Source organism: Eupeodes corollae, chromosome 2 (genome assembly GCF_945859685.1).
Source record: "Eupeodes corollae chromosome 2, idEupCoro1.1, whole genome shotgun sequence".
Lineage (NCBI taxonomy): Eukaryota > Metazoa > Arthropoda > Insecta > Diptera > Syrphidae > Eupeodes > Eupeodes corollae.
The window spans coordinates 125,610,435-125,635,424 of NC_079148.1; the positions used below are offsets into that span (position 1 = coordinate 125,610,435).

Genomic DNA, 24,990 nt, shown 5'->3' on the forward strand with positions numbered 1-24,990 from the left:
TTTTTGAAATAGAACTCAATACTTAGCTGTCAATATTTGACATTTGTCAATTTACTTGTCATTTCCTTTTCCATAAACAAGAAGTTCAATTTAAAACTAAAATCAAAATTCAATTTACTTTCGGAAGAAAGTTGGGATGAAGATTCTGATGCTTGTGTTCAGCACTTAACTCGGTCTGTTTAGTTATTTTTAGCTGTGTTCCAGACATTTCTCGCAATAAAAGTTGGTTAAATGTCAAATTTTAAGAGTTGAGATGAATTGCTCTCAGAGAGAAAGCAGAATGTCAAAATGTTTGGAACGGTTTGCACTAGTTTATACTACTTTTTTAACGTCAAAAAAATATACTCGAGCAGAGTTACCGGAGATCATTGATAAATTTTAATCAACTTAATCATGAATTAGAATCCAATAAAATAAATATCAACAAAAGTAAACTTATATTTTTATTTTAAATAAAAATACATTTATTCCTTAAATTATGAAACTAAATTTAGTCCTTTCTTTTTCCAAAAAATCACTACAATTTTAAACAATTATATTTTTACTACAAATTTCTTCTTCAGTAACAGTTTTATAAAAAGATATACATTTATGAAAATGATTTGATTTATTAAAGGAAATAGAAAATATGAACAATGTTCATATTTACCAAAACTAAAAAGAAAATAAACGAATTCTTTGGGCAACCCTTAGTCAATTGTCTTAAGACGTTTTTTTTTTCTTCTGTCATTACTTGCCGTGAACTTCAAATCGAATTTGACATCCAGCCCAGAAATCGCCGGAAGAAATTTCTCGGACTAAATCTGACAAAAAAGGGAAGTGTTTTACTCTCTCGCTCGCGCTCTCTTTTGTAAGAATTAGCACAACTTTTGAAGTGCGGATTTGTGGAACGACTTTTTGCTAAAAATGACTAAAGAATCTTGCACATGAGCTACGAACTGCGAACTTTGGATGTTCGCATATTTTGACTTTTCTTTCAGATGAGCTTTATTTCTATTCGCACACAGCGACGAATTGTCAATTTATAATTACCCTTTTCAACAAACAAAACAAGAGTGGTATAAATTTTTGGTTAAGTTGAGCGCGAACAATTTATTCGTTGCAGTGTGGATGGTATGTGGAACGCTAAAAGAGTTTGACAGTTCGTAGCAACCACACGGCAACTCGTTACTACCAAATTGTTTTTACAAAATTGTCTTGTTTTAGAGAACAAAATGAAAATTGTATTATCCTAATATAATTGTCAATTGGTTTCTTATAATTTATAAATGTGTTTTTGTTTGAAATTGACTTTTTGAAATGTGTAAAATCACATTTGTTCGTCCATTCGTTCATTCGTTGTTCGCCCTCATGTCTGAACCTGTTTGAAACTAGATGTGGAACACAGCTTTTGTTTGAGCTCATAGAGAGCGATCGGAATAAGCTTCGGATACGCTCAGAGCGAAAAAAGAAACCCAAATCTGAAGATCTGAAAGTTTAGAAGCAAAATTTATTCTTTGACAGTTCAAGCTCTGTTCCGAACTAAAATAAAACACCTATTAGCTTTCAACACAACCCATTTTTGAGGAAAAATACTAGTGTTAAGAGAAATCTATCACAAACAAAATAAAAACCATATTACTTTTTAAAAGTGTCAGATTTGTTGCCATGTAAGTAATATAAAGACATTATTAACAAACATTAAAATGTGTTCCTATTTTGTTGGCCATAACTGTACCTCAATACATAGGTGTAAAAACTATGGAAACTTTTGTAGTTCACAAAGACAAGAAAAGTTAATAACAGTGATTTTCATGACAATTAAGAAAAGATAATCACAGTGTATGTCAGATTTTTGTAAATCTTTTGTCGTTTTCTTCTGCTTTATATTTGACGCTTTTAACGTTTTTGACTTTTAATTGAGTTCTGTTCGAATGGACTCCAAAGCATATGTTAAGGTTTGTGAACATACCTATTTAACCTGTCATTCGAAAACAATTCAAACTCATTTCGATAATTGTGATGCTTGTCAAAAGTAAAAATGTTGAAAAATAAAATCAAAATGCACGATGAGTCAATCAACGACAAAACCAAATATTTGTTTCCTATAAAATGTACGGAATGTGCAAAATACAGATTATCAAGTTATGGTAATTTATTGAATATCTTGCTTGTGAGTTCTGAGCGCCGAAACCGCCGCCGCCGCCGCGTCGCACCTATACGTAAACGAACAAGTACGTAATGTAGATTTTAATTATTCTAATCATACAAACGACCGAAACGGACGTGATGGCTATACACACGTTCTAATCAGGAAGGGATTATTCGAACTTGCCTTTTGCTTCATTCTAGTTTAGGTTCTGTTTAGTGCTCTCGTATTCTATGGAAGTAGTAGCACTAGCGCAAGTATAATATTATTAATAATACAACTATGGACTCATGGACAGTTTCCGGATTATTTTCTTAACATCCAGTGTCATTATGTGTAATAAATTATCATCAAAATGGGCAAAGACGGCTTTTGCACTTGGTATTCCATTCGACATTAAAATATACTTTAACATAGGTACATATATGTTTCTCAATTTACAGTTTCAACTGGACTGCGTACTCCACATAAGACAACAACGACGACGATGCGACGAGCGACCGACGGACGCTCAGAAATGCAAAATTATTACTGTGTGAAATTTGTGCAACAATAAAAATGAAATAAATTCATTGGAATGTTGTTGGGAGTTGATTAAAAACTAATTGTAAACAACACCATCAATTGAATACGAAACTAAAAAATAACAACTGAAAAGGTTTTTGTTATTATTAACGAATCAAAATTCTGTCTGTAGCGCTTTTATTTTTAATTAGAGTTACGTCCATCCAACATTCATTAAAAACAAAAAACCAAACATTCATTCACGGAAAAAGCATTTAAAAAATACAACAAAACAAAAAGCCGTAGTTTGTGCACGATTAAAAAAATAAACAAGCCATAAACACTCCTTGAGCTAAACGAAATACTTGTACATATTAAAATAGTGCTTACCTATTGTTTGCACTTAACTATTATTATTAGTTAAAGAGCATAGCGTACTACAAATTATATAAAGGCGATATCACAGTACAAAATTATATGAACAGTAACGTATTAAGACGAGATTTATATATTTTGAGTTTCAATAGGGTAAATAGGGGTAATGATGATGAATGGGCTCCTTGTTTGCGGTGTTAGTTTATTGTTGTAAGTTTGGCAAAAATCAAGATATAATAGGGTTTTCTAAGACGAGATTTTATTTTGACATTTAAAAACTAATATTTTTTTTATATTGTAAATATGTTAAATCACAAGATCTCGGAGGCTAATTGTGATGCACCTATTTCTTTCGATGCTTTTGGCACTTAGGTCTAGTCACACCGTCAGCGTGATCCCCGTACCAAACAAAAATCATTCTTTCCATTTCCAAATGCGACAATTCAGATTATCAACGTACCCTCCGACGTAAAAATAGGGTTTATAATAGAAGATTTCAATGCATTTTTTGTGTTAAATTAACTTTAGAAGCCTTAAGATCCAAGATGCAAAATGCGGTGTAAGGTTATTTGTGGATAGCCTACTTTCAAAAAGTGACAAGGAATCCACAGAGCAATTGTTTTTGCGAGACGGACAAAGTTTCGATTCTTTAAGGGTGTTTTCGACAGAAAAGGTGCTTCATCATGACCAAAAAGTGCTCAGGTTTCGAAACTACTACTACGACTATATTTAGCATTTTGATAGTGAATTCTATCAATCTTAATGCACTTTTGAAGCTTATATCGATCCATAACGTGGTACAACGTGCATCCGAGATAAGGAGATGCGCTAGAATGTAATTTCTTCAAGAGTGGTGTTAATCTGGAAGACACTTTTTATAACATGTCTTCACAACTCCTTGGCAATGCGAACGACATCGACATCTTCAGCCGCGAAAAGTAAGCTATTCTAAACCCAATCACAATAAAAGATGAACAGATGAATTGCGTCTTTAAGTGAATGAGGACAAAGAAAAAGCTCATCGCCTTGAACAAAACGTCATTCTTGGTGCAGAAATTTATATAATAGATATAGATATAATTTATTATTTAATTTTTTTTTTTCGTATAAACTTAAAGTAAATATTTACAATGATTTTAATGAAGAATGTAAATTTAAATGTTATAAAATCAAATATTGAAAAAAAAAATACTGACATTCTGTATTGAATTAACAAAGAAATTAAAATAGGGCTGAATGCCACTTCAATTATTATACTTAATTAAAATTATTGGGGGGTGACCCTTTTCATTAAAGTTTAGAAAAAGTTTTAATAGAATCCTTTTGAGAATACACAGAAAAAAAATATGTAATTAAATTACAATAATGAAAATAAAATTACTTTGTTAAAAATCAAATACATTTCATAGCGAAAATAAAGAACACACCATGAAACTAAACCAGGGTACCAAAAACAATTAATTCCAAGTTTGAATAATTAAAATCTAAAACCTATAGTTTTAAATGACTAGCAAACAAACCAGGAGCTGAATTTGTTCTTAAAGAAAGTGGAAGCTTGTTAAATAACCGAAACAATGAAATAGAATACAATTTTTGAAACGCAGTTGTATGGAATGTGGGTACGGTAAAGGTGTTCGAAGAGTTTCCACGTTAACTATAATTTGAAATTAAACGGAAATTACGATTACCAGACCTTAAAAAAAAAGGATTTAAGCACTTTAAAACCATAAAAATGATCCTTGTGAATTGAGAATTTTATTTTGGAATCAATTACAAGACCTAAGTAATTAAAATCATTAACTTTTTCTATTGAAAAACAATTGGACGCAAACTTTTGGTGGTTAGTATAAGTTAGATAAGTCTTGGTTCCGGTTAAAAAGTTGCAGTTAGGAAGCTTGAACTTTTGACATTCTGGGGCAAGGTACTGAAAATCAACTTCAAAGTTTTGGACGGATGATAAGCTGAACAACATTAGCTTCGTTTTCGAACTAATAACCAAATTATGTACCGAAAACCATAACTCAATATATTAAGGCCCCAATTTATATCTGAGACCATAAAAAACCCAACATCATCCGCAAACGCAGTTGGTTTACCTTTGAAATCAAGAGCAAACAGACAGTTCATGTACACTTGGAATAAAATTGGTCCCAAAACAGATCCTTGGGGTACACAGAGGTTGAGAAACATAAATTCAAACCACTTTAACAAAAAACCACGGAATCCTGCTTTTTCTAATTTTCTGGTTAACCATATCAAAGGCTTTTGTTATATCAATAAATAAACCAGCTGTGCACTTTTTTGATCTAAATTGAACATTATTTGGTCACAAAACTGTAATAACGCTTCTTCAGTTGACTTTCCCTGCTGAAACCCGAATTGGGCAGGATTTAAAAAAATTGTTTTGTTTAAAAAGCTAACCATCGTTGTTTTTCTAACCTTTTAAAAAAACTTACTAAAAACGTGCAGAAGAGATATAGGTCTATAGTTGCACATATTACTGGCCGAACCTTTTTTAAATAATGGTATGACATCAGCACTTTTGAGAGCATCAGGAAAATCCCTGCAAAAATACAGCTGTTAAATATACAAGCGAGAACATCAATTACGAAACATGAAATTTGTTTAACAAACAAATTTGATAGACTATCAGACGCAGACGAATGCGAGTTTTTTAAATTTACCAATAGCTTTAAGTATCTCAAGAAAAAAATATGGGCTTAAAAACAAAACTGTTACTTTGCATGGGCTAAACGTCACTAATGGCAAAAATGTGGTTGCAGATTTACTGGCTTCATTTATAAAAAAAGTCATAAAACGCATTAGCAATTACACATTTGTCAGTAACTTCACAATCATCAATGCACATCTTTTTAAGACTTTTTGACGTAGAATGTTTGTTGAGTATGCTGTTAACGATTTTTGAGGAGTTAAACTGATTCCGGTAAAAGTTATCACGTCAAAGCGGAATTTCTTTTTTAAGCTCAGCACACAGCTTCGAGGTAATCATGGAGTTCACCTACCTTGGAACCAATATCAATTCTACGGACGACACCTTAGTGGAACTCCCACGAAAAATTACCCTATATCGAGCAATGTATTTTTTTACTCACGAAATAGTTTTTACTTGTCTAATGTCAAGAGGTGATGGTTTTCATTTTTAGTTTAGACCCTTGATTTAGATTAGGCTGAACATATTCAGATTAGTCTGCTTCGAAATATGTATACTATGATTTTCAGGAATCACTATTTGTGAATTTAACAAGGAAGGAATTTAAACAAACATTTGAAATAAGATGTTTTTTTTTTTTTTAATTTACAAGAACTTAAGGGGTTATTAGTACCCTTTAAGTGTTTATATTTAAACACAGTGCGAGCGTTAGGAAAATAGGGAAGGATTTAAAAGGAGATACCGGTGTAAATTGGTCTTAAATTTCTGAACATCAAAATGGCAGGGAAAAACAGAGTTGGCCAATGCATTCCACATTCTCGATGTGCGATTTAAGAAAGAATCTCTATACTTGACAGTACGTCCGAAATTGAGCTCAAGGGTATACTGATGAGCATTCCTAGAAGTGCGAGTATTACGGCTGAATTGTTTAAGGGGTGGAATGCAACTGGGTAATTCGACTGAACATTGTTTGTAAAAATATCTATAAAACAACGAAAGGCATGAAACATTGCGACGGTGTTCTAGCGATGTAAATGTTTCGATTATAGTCCTGTAGCCTATCATTTTTAAAGCCCTTTTTTGAGTTCTATCCAAGAGATTTAAACTTGTTTACTTGTTTTGGGAGCACCTTTTTAATTGCTTATGAATTTTTGTTATAACACTAGTTTTAGGTTTTGATTTTTTTGTTGTTTGGCGTTGGACACTGCACTTGAAAGAATTTGTTGACACGCCGCGGGATTTATTTATTACTTGATTTTGATTAATAGTTGAAGAAAACAAATATGGGCTGGACTGTTAATTGTTTTTTTTTTGTATTTTTATATTGATTGGGTTATTATTATAATGTTTTTTTTTTTTTAATTTAAACAGACAACAAATATGAACAAAGGTAGACAACTAGGTACAATGGGGACAAGACTCTCACGACGCGTGCGCTGTGGGTGGGATGCAGATCGGCACTCGAAATTGATAATTCCGTATGATGAAAAAATTAATTTTGATAAAACAAGCTTTTGATATAATTTGAAATAAAATTATTCTGTTTCCATTCAAATGCCGAAACGTTTACTTATTTTTTGATCAAAAAATGTTCCACCTTTGACAAAGCAACCTATATGATTCACATTTTTTCAACTTTGAGATTTGCTCTGCTTAGCGTTTTAATCCAGAAAGCTCGGTGGTGTACATTAAGAATCCTATGAACTTCGAATCTCGGAACACACTGAATATAAAATAAACATATACAATTTTGAGTTTGACAAAATATAAAATCTGTTCAAATAGAAAAACTCCAGGTAGATTTTAGTTAAAGAAGACACATTTGGGCAGTTCATATTTTTACGAAAATATAAATCGGGCAAACATATAAATTCAGCTGGTATTTTCACATAAGTACATACACTTTACCTGATAACAATGGTGTTTTTTTATTTTTTTGAATATAGTCACAGTCAATTTTCCAAAAAAAAAAATGGTTTTATTAAAAGCTTGCCAACCAGAGACAGAAACCTGCCCTACCTTCATGTTATCTACCCATAAATAATTGAGGTTTGAAAATAAAAAACTATTGTAAATTGATTTTTAAGACTTCAAAACAGATTTAATCTTATTTCTTTTAAAACCGTTATATGTACATCAATTTGCATAGATAATTAAAATATAGTCATCGATTTAAAAAAAAAACGTCTGTGTTCAATTTTGCTTATGATGACATAAAGAAATTTACCTGAAATTTGAGTCCATTCGCCACAAACAAAAAAAAATCAAATTTCAAATCTGGATCTGAATAAATTAACAAAATCTAAATTAATGGGTTCAATACCATAGAAACACAATTTACAAAAACAAAAAACTGATTGAAAAAATGCGTGAAAATTTGATACTGAAATCCAAATTCAGTAAAATAAATAAAAAACCACAACGCATACTTTACACTACACTCGTACCTACTCAGTACTCGTTTAAAAACTTTAAGAAGGTATTGTTTTCGATTTCATTACCCAATATAGTGGGTCTAATTTCTCTATTGCAATTTTTGTAGTCGTCGTCGTTGGAACTCGGATCGAATCATCATCTTTGTAGACGTCGACCGTACTCGGTATAGACGTCGCACAGTGGGGCAAGATACCCCAATAACCGGAATTAACTCAGTAGATGCGCTAGTTCTACTGAAAACTATTTTTTATCCTTAAAATTGCTTTAATATGAATAAAAAAAAAACATATTTAAGTTTTTAAAGTTTGGTTTAATCCTTTTTTCAATGTAAATTAAAAAAAAAAAAAACAAACAAATATACTTCTAAGATCCAGATTCATCGGACCAATATTCTGCCTCAGTTTCATCACTGCTACTGATGTTCGAGTTCTCAACACTAGAAATATTTGGGGCAGAAAGTAAGACCAACTCTTCTTTAGGGAACGTTCTAAGCTGTTTTTTGGGCATTTGCCTAAAGCTTGTTATGAAGGGATCTGATGTTACTAACATTAAATTAAATACATCTTCATTACATTTTTCTCTAGAACATTTCCTTGAAAAATTTTCTCGATATCTTTTAAAGTCTTTGTTTCTCGCCTCTTATGCCTCTTCAGACAATTGGCCTATTGGCAGAAGTGCATTTGAAACAACATCAGGACCGTGAATTAGGAGCTTATGTACTGTGGGAGGCATGAAATACCAGGGATACTGATTTACAAAGCATTTGGCAGTCTTCAGTGTCAAAACTACTTGAAATTGCTACCAAGATAACATGCAATTTTTGTATTAGTGTTTTATCGACACCCAAGAATTCAGATGCTAGCTCCGCGTTGATAAAAAAACGCCTTGCAGAGTTGCCATCATTCGAATTCCCGAAACCAGGCTTGAGTTGGTCAACAATAAGACCCATTTGATCCCGAAATTTTTTTTGAATTTGAATTTTAGTCGCTGCGACTACATCCTTGTCCTCCTTACAAACTTTCCACTTTTTTTTTGGAAGCCTATAGCCAACATGTAAAAGACACTCAAAAGTACGAATCCAACAGTGCAGCACTGACAATCCAAACTGTAATGTACTCGGATTGTTAGGCCTTAACAGCACCTTTTCAATTTGATTGAAATCCTTAGAACTTGCACCACAGATATAGCAGCGCTGAGAAGAGATGGTATCCGTCAAAGCATTACACACTTTTCCGTCAACCATTGTAAAAACGAGCTTATGTGAAACTTCCACACGGCACAGACCCCGAATTTCAGCATCTACTCTTTGCTTCTCAGCTTCTGAAATTTGTGCTGATTCCTTTTTATATTCAAATTTAATTGGGCGGCAATATCGAGTTGAAGATGATCTTGGATTTTGCCATATCACAATTTTTTGAAATGAACATTCGCAAACAAGTTGGATCGGGACTACAAAAGTTATAAACACACTGGAATCATCAGCTTCCATTCCAACAGATTTCTGTTTATAAGAGCTATGGCCGGAGCTCCCATCGAATCCCCATTAATTTGCAGATCAAACACAAATTTAGAAGTTATTCATCATTCGAAGCTAACATTACTTCTTTTTGAGCCATAATCAAACGTTCCACAGTATGGTCCATCAAAGCTTGCAATGTTACTCCAGCTGAATTGTCAGTCACATACATCTCTTCTTTTTTGGGGTAACACATTTTTTTAGCATTTTGAACAACTTTGTACGAAGGAAATCTTTCAGGGTCCTTGGCTCTAATTATATTGTATTGGTGCCTCGTCAACTTGGCCTTCACTACGACATTTTTCGCGTACGTTGCTGTTCCTTACGATATGCTCTTTGATAGTAAATTGCTTTCCTAGGAGAACGCACCAACTCATTTACAAATTTTGCTGCAGCTGGATAACCTTCAGCTCTTAAATTTACTTTTGTTGCAAATCCTAACTGTGGTGTTGACAACTCTTTTCTTATTTTTTGATGCGCTTACTTCGATCGCAGCTTTCTTCAAACGATTTTTCTGGACGACCACCCTTAGATGGGGTTACCTGATCAAGAAGCTTAAAACCAATTGATGTTTGTAGCCAAGCGTCATTTTGTTGTCTAAAACGTATTTCATTTCGTTTAGATTTCAGCCACTTTTCCTTCAATCTAACCTCAAATTGAGACATAGTATGATGGAGCTCCTTTACATTAACTTTATGGCATGTCTCTAGGTGTACCACCAAAAATTTAAATTTTGTGTTTAGTGTTTTGAGCCCTGAATCTTGCATGAGCTTAAACAACTCCATTCTAGTATAAAAAACATAGTTTGAATTCGAACCTACACGGAAAAAAAAGTATTATAAATTTACATACATTATTTGCTGAGTTAGTCTATAAGGAAAACCTCAATAAAAAAAGGAGTACATATGAGCACCCGATTTTTTTCCACAGTATACGCATGAAGTTAAACTATATTTACGTATAAAAATCTCCATGTGGAAATGTGTGGAAACCAACTTTTGCCTTAGCAATTTAATGTATATGTTAAATTAATTTAACAAAATTAATTATAATTCATATATATCTTAAAACAAAAATGTTTTAACTTCTAAATAAATTTGAAAAGAAAGTACATACTTGAAGCAATTGATTCCATACTGATTTTAAGGTTTCACGTTATTAAATTATTTATAGCTCAAGACTCAAAAATTGCACTACTTACTTCACACTTGCTTTAAGAGATAATGAAATCTTACTTACAATTAGACCATGCATCAAAAAAAAAAGTTAAAAATATAACTGTTTTTGCAAATGACACATTGGAATGTTTACTAACAACTTTTTATATTCATGGCTCTCAAATTTTTTTTTGGAGTTTATTCCGACTCCTTCATATGAGTCGGCCCACTGTGCGTCGTCGTTGCTTTGCGCATTGTGCTGGTGGTGCTGGTGGTTTGTCAGTTTTGCGTTGTGCTATTTTAATTGGTGACAATATCTGCTTAGTGTTTTGCTATCCATTTGAGTTCTTCTTTTCAATTTTTGTTTCTATCTACTTTTCGACTCGTTGCTTAAGCTCATGTGGGCACAATTCGATTATAGTAAACGTAAACCCAAACGCAAAGCAACAAGTTGATTCATCCAACAAATTGATTTGCAGATTGGTGTCGAGGTGCTTTTCAATTCAATTCGACACGTTACTTTACAAGACACAGACAAATGATTACTCGAAATAGCTCCTCTCTGATGCACGACGACTGATGACCGGCGACGACGTTGTCAGTACATTTGTACACTTGTTCTTATTTTGTCTCTGTACTAAACTTGATCCATTGAACTTGCTTTACTAGAATACTCTTTTAATTATATTTTTAGAAAATCGTGTTGTAGAAAATGTCATGAAGTTGTGCGTTAGTCACGTTCCATCATCCATGTCTATCTTTTTCCGGAAGTTGAGTTTTGTATAGATTCTTTAAAGATAGCAATGTCTTTATAAGAATGTCTAAATGCAACCGATTTGAATGCAAATCGTTTTTTTTTAAAAAGGTTTCATTGACCTTTCTAGAGAATAGCAACAAAGACAGCAGATAAGGGATTTTGTTTTGCTCGCCGTTATCAGTTTAATATTGAAATTCAAACAAAAATTCATGAAATAAAAAAGATAATGATATCAAAATAAATACAAATGTAGTACAAATTTCAAAAAAGTTCTATGTCCGATAACAACAAACATGTTCGCGAGTCGTTCTCATTTTTTTTTTGTTCTATAAGTAAATCAGAGGCTAAAACTTATCTCAATAAGTTGTTTTTATTTTGTTTCTATAATTTCTATATATACAAAGATTTTTCATTCATATTTAGTTTAAAAGTTAAGTGTTGTCTCATTTGTGGTTGATGTCGGAAATAATGAAGCCGTCCAAGCCGCAAAGTAGGGTGCAATAAATGAAAACCTATAACAACACAGTATCTGACATAAGTTGCTGTCTTTCCGAACAAGTTTTTGATTGATAACTTGTAATAAGCGTTCGGTTGGTTGATTTACTGTAGACTGATCATTAAAAATAGATGCAAATCATCATCATAATTAGAAACAACAAGTTCTATAGATAACAGGATTTGACTTTACTTACTAATAAAAACATTTAGGTACATGAATGCCAATCAAATCATTTTACCAATCAAACAGACGATGTCGGGACGAGAACAGTATGATTGTAACACTTTTAGGCCTTTATGATAAAAATACTTCTTCTGATAGACACTTATAAGATTTTTCATTTAGTAACTGAGAAATTTGTTGGTGTCACTTCTTATACGAAAATCCTAAAAATAAAGGGTGTCCCAAAATTAACGCAAGATTTGAATTAAATAGAAAACACCGTTTTTAGTCTTTTGATAGTTATATTTTTATTGACTCGTAAAGTACATAGGATAGGGTTAGGTATGGAATAACACATCGGACAAATGGCCTCCACGGCTTTACATGCACATGCGCACTCTTTTGTTGAAATTTTCCATGACCATTCTGCATAAATGAATTTCGTTGATGCAGCGTTGAATCTCCTCCTTTAATGCACGGGTGGTTGTTGACATAGACTCGTGATTTCAAATAACCCCATAAAAAGAAGTCTAATGGTGTTAAATCACACGATCTAGGAGACCAATTTTGATCACCGAAACGAGAGAGCACACGACCTGGAAATGTCTCATGCAGTAATTGAATTGTTTCACGGGCTGTATGACATGTGGCACCGTCTTGTTGAAACTACATATTGGACACATCAATATCATCCAATTTTGGCAGAAAGAACTGTACCAGTCACTGCTTGACCAGCATCACTTTAAAAAAAATATGGCCCAATTATGCCTCCAGCCCAAAATCCACACCATACAGTCACGCGTTGTGGATGCATTTGTTTTTCGACAATCACATGTGGGTTCTCCGAACCCCAAATGCGGCAATTTTAGCGATTGACAAAGCCATCAAGATGAAAATGTGCTTCATCGCTTAGGATGATTTTGCTCGAAAAATCAGAGTCCATTTGTTGATGTTTAATAATCCATTCAACGAACTCTCTCCTCTGTCCATGGTCATTAGGCTTCAATTGTTGTGTTAATTGAATTTTGTAAGCATGAAGACACAGATCTATGGTGAGTATAAGCTGTAGAGCGGTTCTTGAAATTTGCAATTCTTGTGCACGACGTCGAATTGAGGTTCCTGGATTGTCAGCAACACTCTCTCGCACTGCTTCGACATTCACATTTGAACGGCTTGTTTTTGGACGACCAGTGTGTTTGGCGTCTCCAACGGATCCAGTCTTCATGAATTTTTCAATTAATCTCTTCAGAGTAACAAAAGGTTCAGAATAACAATTTCTAAATTTTACCTCATAGGATTTGTTTTCAGGTATGATTTAACCCAAGCTAAGAAAAATTGTGGAAAACCAAGAGCTTTAAGTTTAAATAAAATACTTCCGTGCCTTAGTTGGTCAAAACACTATTCCGACCATATTTTGTATGAAATTTTCGAACTGCAGCCGCCAAGCTTTCACTATTTTTGAAATATTCTTTAATAATGAAGACACGTTGTTCTATCGTGTAATGCTCCATTTTTAATAACCCTATACTGTTAGCTGTCAAATTGCTTTTTTTTCAGGGTTGCCAACACTTCACTGCATAAATGGCGGCAAATTCAAATCTTGCGTTAATTTTGGGACACCCTTTATAAAGGGTTTAGTGGTATAGGGAAACAAAGTGCTGGGCGTCCCTCAATAACAACTAAGAACCAGGTTTTCTATATCTCGTTGATATTGGGAACTAGGAATTCTAACAAACGACATTATACTAGGACTTAGGCTCTGAAATTTTAGCTTACACAAGAACTTGAAACTATTGTTCATTACATTTTTTTTTTCTTTTACACTTCAGAATTTTCAGAAAGTAGAAAGCTTATAGCAAGCTTCAAACTACGATCAGAGGCTCATCATAAGTGCACGTGTTAGTTGTTAGTAAAAAAATAATATAATTATAGCCTAACATACGCATAAAATACAAAAACATAATTAACATTTAACTATTACAGAACAAAAAATAAAATGAGAACGTTTACGATAGTGGAGCACTGGTTCTAAACAATGATTTTAATCCAACATTATTTAAATTTAAATCAATCGATGAACTGTTTGTTAGCTCCTTAGAGAAAGCTAATCTCTTTGCTAGGCAGTTTGCCGCCAATTCAACGTTGCCAGTGAGTGTTATGACTCCGCCTGTTCTAGAGCGAGTTAGTGATTCTATGGGACCAATCTTTTTTCGCATTCGTACTGTGACAAGAGTTCTTAAAGATCTGAACATTCATAAATCCGCTGGTCTGGATGGTATCAACGCTATTGTTCTGAAGAGGTGTTCTTCAACGCTGGCAAAACCACTGCGTAAGCTTTTTCATCTGTCCTACTGATCAGGTCTCGTTCCGAGCGGATGGAAAGCCGCATTTGCCCAGCCTATTCCCAAAAAAGGCGAATCTTCCTCACCGTCTAGTTACCTACCGATTGCACTTACGTCCCTTTTTTTCAAGGTCATGGAAACGCTGATTAATTATCAGCTCAAAAAATATCAAGAAAATATAGCTTCAGAAGAATGACAATTTCTAAATTTTACCTCATAGAATCTGTTTTCAAGGTATGATTTAATCCAAGCAAAGAAAAATGGTGGAAAACCAAGAGCTTTGAGTTTAAATAAAATACTTCCGTGCCTAAGTTGGTCAAAAGCTTTAGAAAAGTCATTGTACAAACAGTCAACTTCATAACCTTGTTCTTAAGCGTTTGAACATAATGTTTGAGAATGTGAGGAGATTTTTAACGGTTGTTCCTTTCCTTACAAAGTCATGTTGCTTTTCGTAAATACTAAAAAGTGCCACACTTTCACAACTTGTTCAAACACTTTAGGAATGCAATAAAGCTTTTCAATGGGCCTGTAGTTGTTTATATCCGACTTGTTGACTTTCTTGAAAATTGGTGTTAGAAATGACTTCTTCCATATACTGGGAAATTTGCCTGTTTTTAGAGAAAGTTTGAATAAGAACGTAAGGGGTTCAACTAAAACATTACTACACTTTTTTAATACTATCGGGGAAACACTATAGAGACCGGCTGAGCAGCCATCATTTAACGCAGATAAAAGATCAAGGACCGTACTCTGTAGCACAGGTATGTAACTACAGCTAGTTACAAAGGAGTGAAGGTTATGAAAATATACTTCGTCAACTTCTTCAGGGCTATTAACAAATGACTCACGGAAATTTGTTGCGAAAGTGTTACAGATACCAACAGTTTTATCTAACGAAAAGTTCCTGTAAGTGAAGTTAACTGGAAAGCCATCTGATTTTTTCTTTAAGTTTACAAGTTTCCAAAATTTTGTAGGATTCTCTTTTAAAGAGGTGCCCATATCGGTAACATAACAAGCATATACAAAATTAGAAAGAGACTTAAATGGGTTAATTAGTTCAATATGAAAAGGGAAGTTGATTGGACACAGTTTTCCATGCCTTATCTCTTTTGTTACGCAATCTTTCGTGTACCAAAGGTGGCTAAAGTTTGTATTTCTTGGGTACATTCTTCCCAAAACGATAATTAAAGATCTTATAAAAAGTCGAAACTGCTTCGTCAATGTTAGAAAATGGTAAAGTATCAGCAATTCCAGAAATGGTTAAGTCTTCAGACAACTGCTGGAAATTAGCTCTTCTGAAATCAAAATTATATAAGCAATCAAAGAAATTACTGTGTTCAGTGATTACTTAACTCAAGAAAAATGTCCAAGGGGGGGTGATATTTATCAACATTATTCCTCATCTTTATTCTAGAACAAGAACAACATTCCTTAAAATTTATCAAATTGATCTGGATTTTCATCGAAAAATCCTCTTTAGTGATAAGGTATGTTTTCATCGTAGTCGAGGGTAAGGAAATAAGCAAAAGTGTCACATTTAAGGCTCGAAAAACACAATGATCTTCGTAAAGAGAAGGGTTTTACTACTCAATTTCTTACTAAGCCCTCGGTGGTGAAGTCTCGGCCGAAAGTTCGGAGTTGTTGTTCCTTTCCTATTTATGACAACTTGTACTTTGTTTTTCCCTTAATTAATGCTAAACCTATTTTTGCCACCTCTGTTCCGATTATTTCATTACAAATCTTCAATTTAACATAAAGTAAGTATTAATATTTTGTAGGGAATCCTTTACATTGTATAACCGCAGCCAACCTTTTTTCGATATATTCAACCAAAGCGCGGCATCTTGATGGTTGTATACCCTCTCAGACTACCTAAATGTTTTGGGAAAGCTTGACCGAATGTTTAGATTTGTTGGACTTTAATCCTCTCTCGACGTGCATCTGCCCATAAGTTTTCAATCAGATTTAGTTCCGGAATTTGCGCGGGCCAATCCAAAACACTGGTTTTTGTATCCGCAAACCACTGCTTTACAATACGTGTAGTGTATTTCGGATCGTTGTCCTGCTAAAAAACGTAACTAATGGGCATGTGCGCGAATGAATAAGGCTCCATGACATTCTCCAGTATGCCTTTATAAACGTTTTGATCCATTCGACCGTTTATCCTTGCTAATGGACCAACACCACTCCAAGAAAATGCACCCCAAACCATTATGTTTCCTCCTCCTTGTTTCACGATCTTCAGCGTGTATTTTGGGTTTAATTCTTTTTTCTGAAGACTTCTAACGTACACTTTACCGTCTGCCGCAAACTTAGATTCATCACTCCAGAGTATTTTTTTCCAAAATTGTAAGGTTTTGTTTGAGTGCAGTCTAGCGAAAGTCAATCGTGCCTTAAGCTTTTATTTTTGACAAATGCGAAAGTCAATCGTGCCTTAAGCTTTTTTTTTGACACATGTGGTTTTATCCGTGCACCACATCCACGTAGACCATGTTCTAAGAGGCGATATCAATAACAATATCTTTTATCTTACCAGAAGAAGAAAAAGTTAAGAAAGGATCGGTCTTTCTGATTCTGCATATCAGCCTGTCTTCTTTTGGCGTCATTTTCCGCTCAATTGGCTTCCATTTAGGGTTTTCAAATCTTCCAGTTCTTTTAAATAATCGTATGGCTCCAAATACCATCTTTGTCATTTTGGTAACACTGTATAATCAGCTTCTAGAGTTCTAGACTGCACGACTTATTTTTACTCATTTTTTCACTGTATTATAAATAATATTGTAAAAATAACGAAAATATAATGAAAACAATCAACTCACATCGATAAAAAAGCCGAATTTAAAACAAATTCACTGATTCTAGTTGTCGTTTCTAATTTTCTGTCTAGCAAAAATGTCGACTTTAAATGAATTCCATAAAATAACCGCGTTTTGACAACTTCCCGCGTTCAGGAAAACACATGATTGAAACACACATGTCAGCCATTATCGACTAACAGTACTAGCCAAACACAGTGTTGCTTAAAAAAAATCTTATTGATAAAAATATTAACAATATCTCGTTTCTAATTGTGTGATCACAACTGCATAAACTTACCAACCTCAAAATAAATCAAATTAAGCGTTATCAAAATGAGACGAAAAGAGAAATGGCTACTAGTTGCAAATGTTTTGCACAGCTAAAATCATAATTAGTTTTGTAAAAGCAGTTCATTTGCAGAATTTGCCTGTGGATCAGAGCTTTAAGATTATGAACAGTACGGCGACACATACAAAGGTCTAAAACGAACAAAATAATTTCATTGCACCAACGCTTATTTATACGAATGTTTGTTTTTTGATAGGCGGTGATAGTTGCAAAAGTTTTGCACAGTACTGTATATATTACAAAAGCAAAACAAGAACTTTGTATCACCTTATTTAACTTGTTATGAAAAAATACCTTTTTTCTTCTTCAGAAATCGCTTCTTAAACCACATCATTTATTTTACACTAGGTAAAAACTTTTTTAATCAACTTAATTCCACTTGAATGGGTATTTTTATTTTAGGCAAAAACAAAATACCACACTGGATTATCGTGTGGTTAAGCCATGAAGTCAATTCGTTCAGCACAAGTATTTTGCATTCATTAATTAAACAATAATATAATAATACCTACCAAGAGTAAAATCCTGTGCATACAATTCTATATATATGTAAATTCCATCACCTTGGCGTGGAGATCTCTTTTCTAGACTAAAAAGTGAGGTTCCAACTACCATCGTACCAATAGTTCTTATGTATATATGAAATGCATAGCTAGGGAAGCTAAAGCTGCTGCCTGTTTTCATAACAAATCACGCAAACAATCATACCAGCTCATCCAAGCATACAAATCTACTCCACTTAACCCGATAATAAATTCTCTGTTTTTCCTCCTTTTGTTTTAAATTTACATTTAAACAAGAAAATCAACTGTTCTCACCAGACATGCATACGTATGTACATACCTACATACATATGTATGTAGGAACAAGTATAATATGCCTGGCAAGAGCCAAACAAGCAGAGGAGTTCTCCTTCAACTTTTCAAAATGTTTTTCAACAAAAATTGTTCGTTTAAAATTAAAGGTCGTTTACACAAAAAATAAAATCACACATCCACACAAACTCTGTATACAGAAATAACCCTACCGGCACCACATTTACAACAAAATAAAAAAATCAACAAATAAATTTCAATAATAATATCGATAAATCGTTTCAAAATGGAAGCCATATATAGCAATCGTCTTGGTCTTGGTCTTCGCCAACCCAATAAAAATGAAATTGCCCCCAAAAAAATTATGTTAAATCCTAAAGAATTCAGATTCCGAAAAACCAAAAAATGAGGGAAGGAAGCCTCAGAAATACGAGTTACACTGATCCATAAAACAAAAAGCCCTCTGGTAATTTTGGGCTTGTTGCCCTCGTCGCGTCCGTCGTCTTCATCGTCGTCGTCGGCCTACCTATTAATTTTTCACTTTTCATGATTTAATGGGAGATTGTGTAGTGTATTTGTGTACACATTGTTTTGTTGATAATATTTTGATAAACTATAAAAGAAGAAACTAAATCACGCTACCACTATGCAACCATCACACCAGAGCCAGAGCACAAAGTTAAGAGTAAAGTCCAGCTGCAATGTTTGTTGGGGTGTTTGTTTCTTGCCTAAGACTTCTTCAACACGACATCGTCATCATCGTGCATCGGACGACGACGTCGTAATCTTACAGAGGATATGCAGTAGCTATTTTTAGACATTGGGGTTTGGATATCTTGATTTTTATTGAGAGAGTCTTCTTCTCGAGCAGTGCGTGCAGAAGGAAACAAAAGTATTGAGTATTTCTGAAGAAGAATTCAACAATGTTTATAAAATTTTTTGATGGAATGCATAAATAAACAAGGATTTAAATAACAGATGATTACGTTGTATGTAAGCAGATTTACATCACCAATATTAACGGTATATGATTGTTTTTTTTTTTTATTTAAATATTTTTACAGGAAATGTTTTCTTTGACTTGGGGTATTAATAAAATATTATAATATATTAAAAGCTTTTTGAAAATAAAATTGCGTAGGATTTTAATTGTGGTGATTGCATTGGACAATTAAGTTACTTAAGGTGGTCATTATCACCCCTATCACAGAGTCCCTCGTAGCGAGTCCCTGAAAATTGTGTTACGCTACGAATACGAATACATTTACATCATAAGCCCCGAACGAATTCAAGAAAGCATTGGCACACAGAAATACTAATTTCGGAGTTTTAAAATCAGCTGATATGCGTCAAAATAAGAAAATTAAATAAAAGTTCGTTTTTCATCTTTCGATTTGTTCTTGTTTTTATTTGTTTTTGTCTTTTAAAATTGATAGTATTGTCGTTGCAATCTTTGCAATAAATGAAGAAAATACACGAAGACTGGATGAATCATATATTGACGTGAAGTGGTTGGAAGACGCCGCGTCGTGGAACATTTCTCACATCAACTACGTCTGATGACATCGAAACATCGGCAAGTTAGTTTTCTTCACGTTCATTTGATTCTAAAGGCTCGGAGGAATCGTCGAATCCAAAAGATTGTGGATCTTTTATTTCGCTGGTCAAAGTTCATTCATTCTTATGACACCTTCTTCGAGGCTGCTAAAAAAATGCATTCTATTTGCTCCGCCACCTGTAGCTTTGCATTCTTTTTTGTTCTCAACCATTTTCTTACTTACATGATTCTTTTCATATATTTTATTTTTATTTAATTTATCTTCGCAAGCTTAATTTTTTGTTCGTTTTAAAAATTCCGATCAAAATAATTGTTCGTAGAAAAAACTGCCAAACTTCCTATTCATTCGGGGCTAGTGATACCAATTTTCACGAACTCCGAATTTCGTAGCAAATTTTTTTAGTACGACGGGACCAATGATACAATTATTCGGGGTTCGTACTACGAATCTATTACGACGGGGCCTGTGATAAGGCTGAATAACTTTTTAGGGTTATTCTTTATTTCTATAGATATGTGCATAAGAGGCTACGTGCAGCAGTTACAATCAAAATGATAGAAGTTCAACTTTTTCAGTAAAATATTCTAGGACAAAGATTAAAACATTTTTGTTCTAGAGAAGAAAAGTATTAAATGGAATATTCAGACTCCTTTTTACCACTAGGCCTAGACTCAGGGCCCCGCAATCACCAGGGGCCATCAAATTGCTGAAACATCACTTAACCTGTATTGGCGAAATTATATTCAAATTAAAACAAATTAATCAAATAATTATTTCACATGAAAGCAGTTCTGCCCATAGACAATCTATGATGACCTACGTAGCACGAACAAAAATGACAGGTAGAGTAGATACTGAATTAATATCACAACATCAAAATGAAGTAAGTTACTGGAGAAATGTGTTGAAGCGGATTGTGGCTGTTATAATGTTTTTAGCTTCGAAAGGGCTTTGATTTCGTGGTGACAATGAGATCCTCGGATCTTCCAATAACGGGAATTATTTGAGATGCATTGAGTTGCTTAGCGAGTTTGACCCGTTTCTTGTAGATCATTTAAGGAAATTTGGAAATCCAGGAAATGGTCATGCGTGTTATCTTTCAGCAAATATCTGAAATGAATTTATTCATGTCATGGAAAGAAGTCAAAATGGTAAAATATTCATCAATCAGCGTTAATAGTACAACCGATCTGTCTCATGTTGATCAACTAACATTTATTATTCGTTACGTAAAAGATCACGAACATATTGAAAGGTTTTTGGACTTTATTCCAATTAACGAAGTTTTTGGAGGATCATGATATTTCGATAACAGATTGCAGAGGCCATAGCTACGACAACGCTGTAAATATATCAGGAAAAAATGTAAATTTGCCACTTTTGTACCATGTGCAGGGCGCTCATTAAACTTGGTAGGAGTGCATGCCGCTGAGTGTGTCTTAGAAGCAACCAAATTCCTTGACATTATTCAAAAATTGTATAACTTTTTTTCGGTACTTTCTCATCGATGGAGTGTGTTGACTGCTCATTAAGGTCCAAAAAAAGTTTTAAAAAATCGTTCTCAAACAAGATTGTCGGCGCGAGCTGATGCTCTAAGCGCCTTATATAAAGGTCATCAAGAAATTGAAGAAGCTTTGATGTCTATCGCGAACGATTTGGGACAGGTACGAGAGGTCAGTCTTTGCAAAAAATTTCCAAGTACAATAGATGAGTTTATAATTGGGCTCAGGGACATTTTTGATAACTTTGATTCATCAGAAGACAAAAAAAAACGGATTTTGAATATAAGGACCTTTCTAAAAGGATGAGGTGTAGAATCTCACCCCAGACTTTTTTCGACGGCTCTGGACCCTCAGTAATTCTGACTTAAAATTGAAAAATTTTCTTCCTATTGTCGACACACTAAGCGTTCATTTGAATCAGCGACTAGGTTCGTATACAAAGATTGGCCAGCGGTTTGACTTTTTTCGATTAATAAATCTGAATTCAGAAGACTTAAAAGAGAACTGCAAATCTTTTGCTAAATTTTACACCGAAGATGTGAACGGAGATGAACTAAATGTTGAATAAAAACAAATAAATTGGGTGGCGCAACAGTCCGTTTGAGAACTAGGACCTAGAGACTGACAACTCTCAACCATTAATGTGCGCGAGTACTGTTGTCAGGGATGTTGTCGATTACATGCTGAATTTAAAAAGACTATTTGAAAATTATCGACGCGAAAATGAAAAAAACTAACAACATTCTAGAGCTTTATAATAAAATTGAAAATGAATTTCTAAATGTTGAAATTGCACTAAGAATTTTCTTAAGTATGATGGTGACCAATTGCAGTGGGGAACGTTCCTTCTCTATGTTAAAAAGAATCAAAAACGAACTCAGAACTACAATGATTCAAGAAAGATTGACTTGTTTGTCGCTGATATCAATCGAAAGCTACATCCTCAGAGATTTTGCTAATCTCAAATCAAGAAATATTCCTTTTTTTTCCTAAAAGAATCTAGTCTATGTTACTCTATTGTTTTTTAAATTACATTCTCAATAACTTATTTAATTGTCTGTTATTTAAATTGTGTTTATTTTTGAATTTTTTAATGAAATATTTACTTTTTGTTTTTATTTTTGCATTGTTCATGTTTATGTTTTAAATACTGCAATAACTATTTATCTTTTTAATGAGTTAAAAAAATGTATTTATTTAAAAAATTAAATATCAATTTAAAGTTATGTGATTTTGTCTGTCCATTTTCGAAAAGTGCCCAGGGCCCTGGGAATATTAGTGTGTTTTTTTAAGAATTTTTAGTCGAAATGTAGCACCCACTGCTGATATACATACGATATTTTGCGCAAAAAGCTCGTGAGAAAGTAATGCTAATGGACGAGAATCAGTTCACAAACATCTAGGTTCTTGCTACCGATCCCAGCATCGTCTTTGTTATTGCTTCGCAGTTTGGACCTTAGAGCAGCTTGATTTGAACAATTTCTGCTCATCTATTTTAAGTATTCAATAGATTCACAGAGAGTGACCAGTTTCTTTTGGATTGTAAAGTAGAGGCTGAAAACAACGTTTAGGCCAACGGTCACGGACCTTTTTTAAACTGAAATTGAAGACATATAATTGGGCTACATCTACTACATCCATGCACAGACCAACGCGCAATCGATCTTTTGCTCACCGAATTCCCAAATCTATATACTCGTAAGCCGTCTTGGGATGATAATAGAGGCCTAGCAGCTGCTTTTTGACTCCGTTTTTGAACGGATGTTATTCCAACAATCCGTAAACGATTCAAGCACTTAAAGTCCATATCATCCAAGTGCTTCTTGAGCTACCGTTTAAAAATATTTAAACTATCGAGTATTGCAAACAATTAAAAGGACACAATGCACAACACAACATTCTGTTCAAATAATTGAAGTGAAAATTAGCTCCAACTTATAAAGTAACCAATCAATCAATCTAGAAGTTCGGTAGAAGGACTTCCTTTGGACTTAAATAAGAATCGCGTCACCAATTGGATTTTTAAAAATGTTTCTTAAATAGGTTCAAAGTTCAAAATTTGTTAATGTATTTAAGGCGCTGAATCTAAGTCCCGTTAACTGCTCCACTGCTACCCACTTCACCAAAGAGTCTAGTTCGCTACTAGATCTGTATCTTGCCAGCGATGTTGGTAAGGTTATGCTTTACAGCCAGCTTTTAGCACCTGGTTTTTCCAAGCACGATTTACTTTTCGTATGTTTGGGTTTTGTTTTTCAGGTTAATCAACAATTTTTCCAATACCGAGACTTCAAAAACTTAAAAACATCTGACGTAGTGCGTGACATTGACTGCGTAGAATGGAACTCACTGTACCATATCTTAAATGTGAACGATCAAGTCAGGTTTTTACGGCAAAACCAAGTCAATCAGCTTTTTGAGAGGCATGTTCCTATTAAAACCCTTCTCCTTAAGCATACGGCTCCACCTTGGCTGAATAGCGACATCTCTGCTCTGATGTCACGACGAGATGCCGCCTACAGTCAATGGAGACGTTACAAACTGGAGCACTTCCACAAATTGTATTGCAGACTGCGCAATCAAGTTGTCGTAATGGTCAAAACGGCAAAAAGACTTTATTATGAAAATAAACTTGGTTCTTTAAACCTCTGACAAAAAATTATGGAAAAACCTGCTTGAAATCGGTATTGGCAAATTATCTAAAAAGCCTGTTATTGACATCTATTGTGATGCACTCAACAAAAAGTTTACGTCCATGACCTTAAACGATGCTTTACCCGTTCATTCCTTTACTGAGGAGAAACCAACAGCTCTCTGAGTTTTATAGGAATGCAAGAGGAAGACATTGTAGAGACAATAATATCGATTAAATCTAATGCTACTGGCCTGGACTAAATGGACCCGAAGTTCTTGAGACTACTGCTTCCATTTTACTGCGCTATATAACCTACATATTTAACAGCATATTGACTACTTCCAAGTTTCCTATAGAATGAAAGAAGGCTAAGATTATTCCCATACCCAAAAAGCAAACTTGGAAAAACTATTCTAGGGCAGATCCAAAAATATCTTACTATCAACAACCTGTTTAGTACCTGTCAGTCTGGTTTTCAACCTAAGCGCAGCTTCAAATCCGTCTTACTTTTTGTAACTGATGAAATAAGAATGGCAATGGACAGTGATCATGTTACATTGCTAACATTGTAAGATTATTCAAAGGCTTTTGATACTGTTAACCTCTCAATTTTTTGTAAAAAGCTGTGAATTAACTTTGATTTTTTTTATTAGAGTCCTGTAAGCTTGTTCTTTCGTATCTCAGCGGTAGGCAACAATGTGTGGTGGCCAATGGATACTAGTCCACATTTCTCAATGTTTTGAGTGGAGTGCCACAGAGATCTATCCTTGGACCAATTCTCTTTTCAC

At 33.9% G+C, this 24,990-nt stretch overlaps 3 protein-coding genes and 1 long non-coding RNA gene across 5 annotated transcripts in view; 2 read left to right on the forward strand and 2 right to left on the reverse strand.

Annotated features, from left to right (window-relative positions):
* LOC129944502 (tubulin polymerization-promoting protein homolog) overlaps positions 1 to 24,990 on the reverse strand; it is a 379,947-nt gene that overhangs the window by 201,251 nt on the left and 153,706 nt on the right. The window lies entirely within an intron of this gene.
* Positions 1 to 24,990, reverse strand: part of LOC129944503 (uncharacterized) — a 55,015-nt gene that overhangs the window by 27,966 nt on the left and 2,059 nt on the right. The gene's annotated exons all lie outside the window — the stretch shown is intronic.
* Positions 1 to 24,990, forward strand: part of LOC129944500 (UPF0193 protein EVG1 homolog) — a 36,369-nt gene that overhangs the window by 5,451 nt on the left and 5,928 nt on the right. The gene's annotated exons all lie outside the window — the stretch shown is intronic.
* LOC129944506 (uncharacterized) lies at positions 1,871 to 2,778 on the forward strand. The gene is made up of 2 exons (XR_008781455.1): positions 1,871 to 2,509; positions 2,572 to 2,778. It is a non-coding gene; the product is annotated as an uncharacterized LOC129944506 (long non-coding RNA).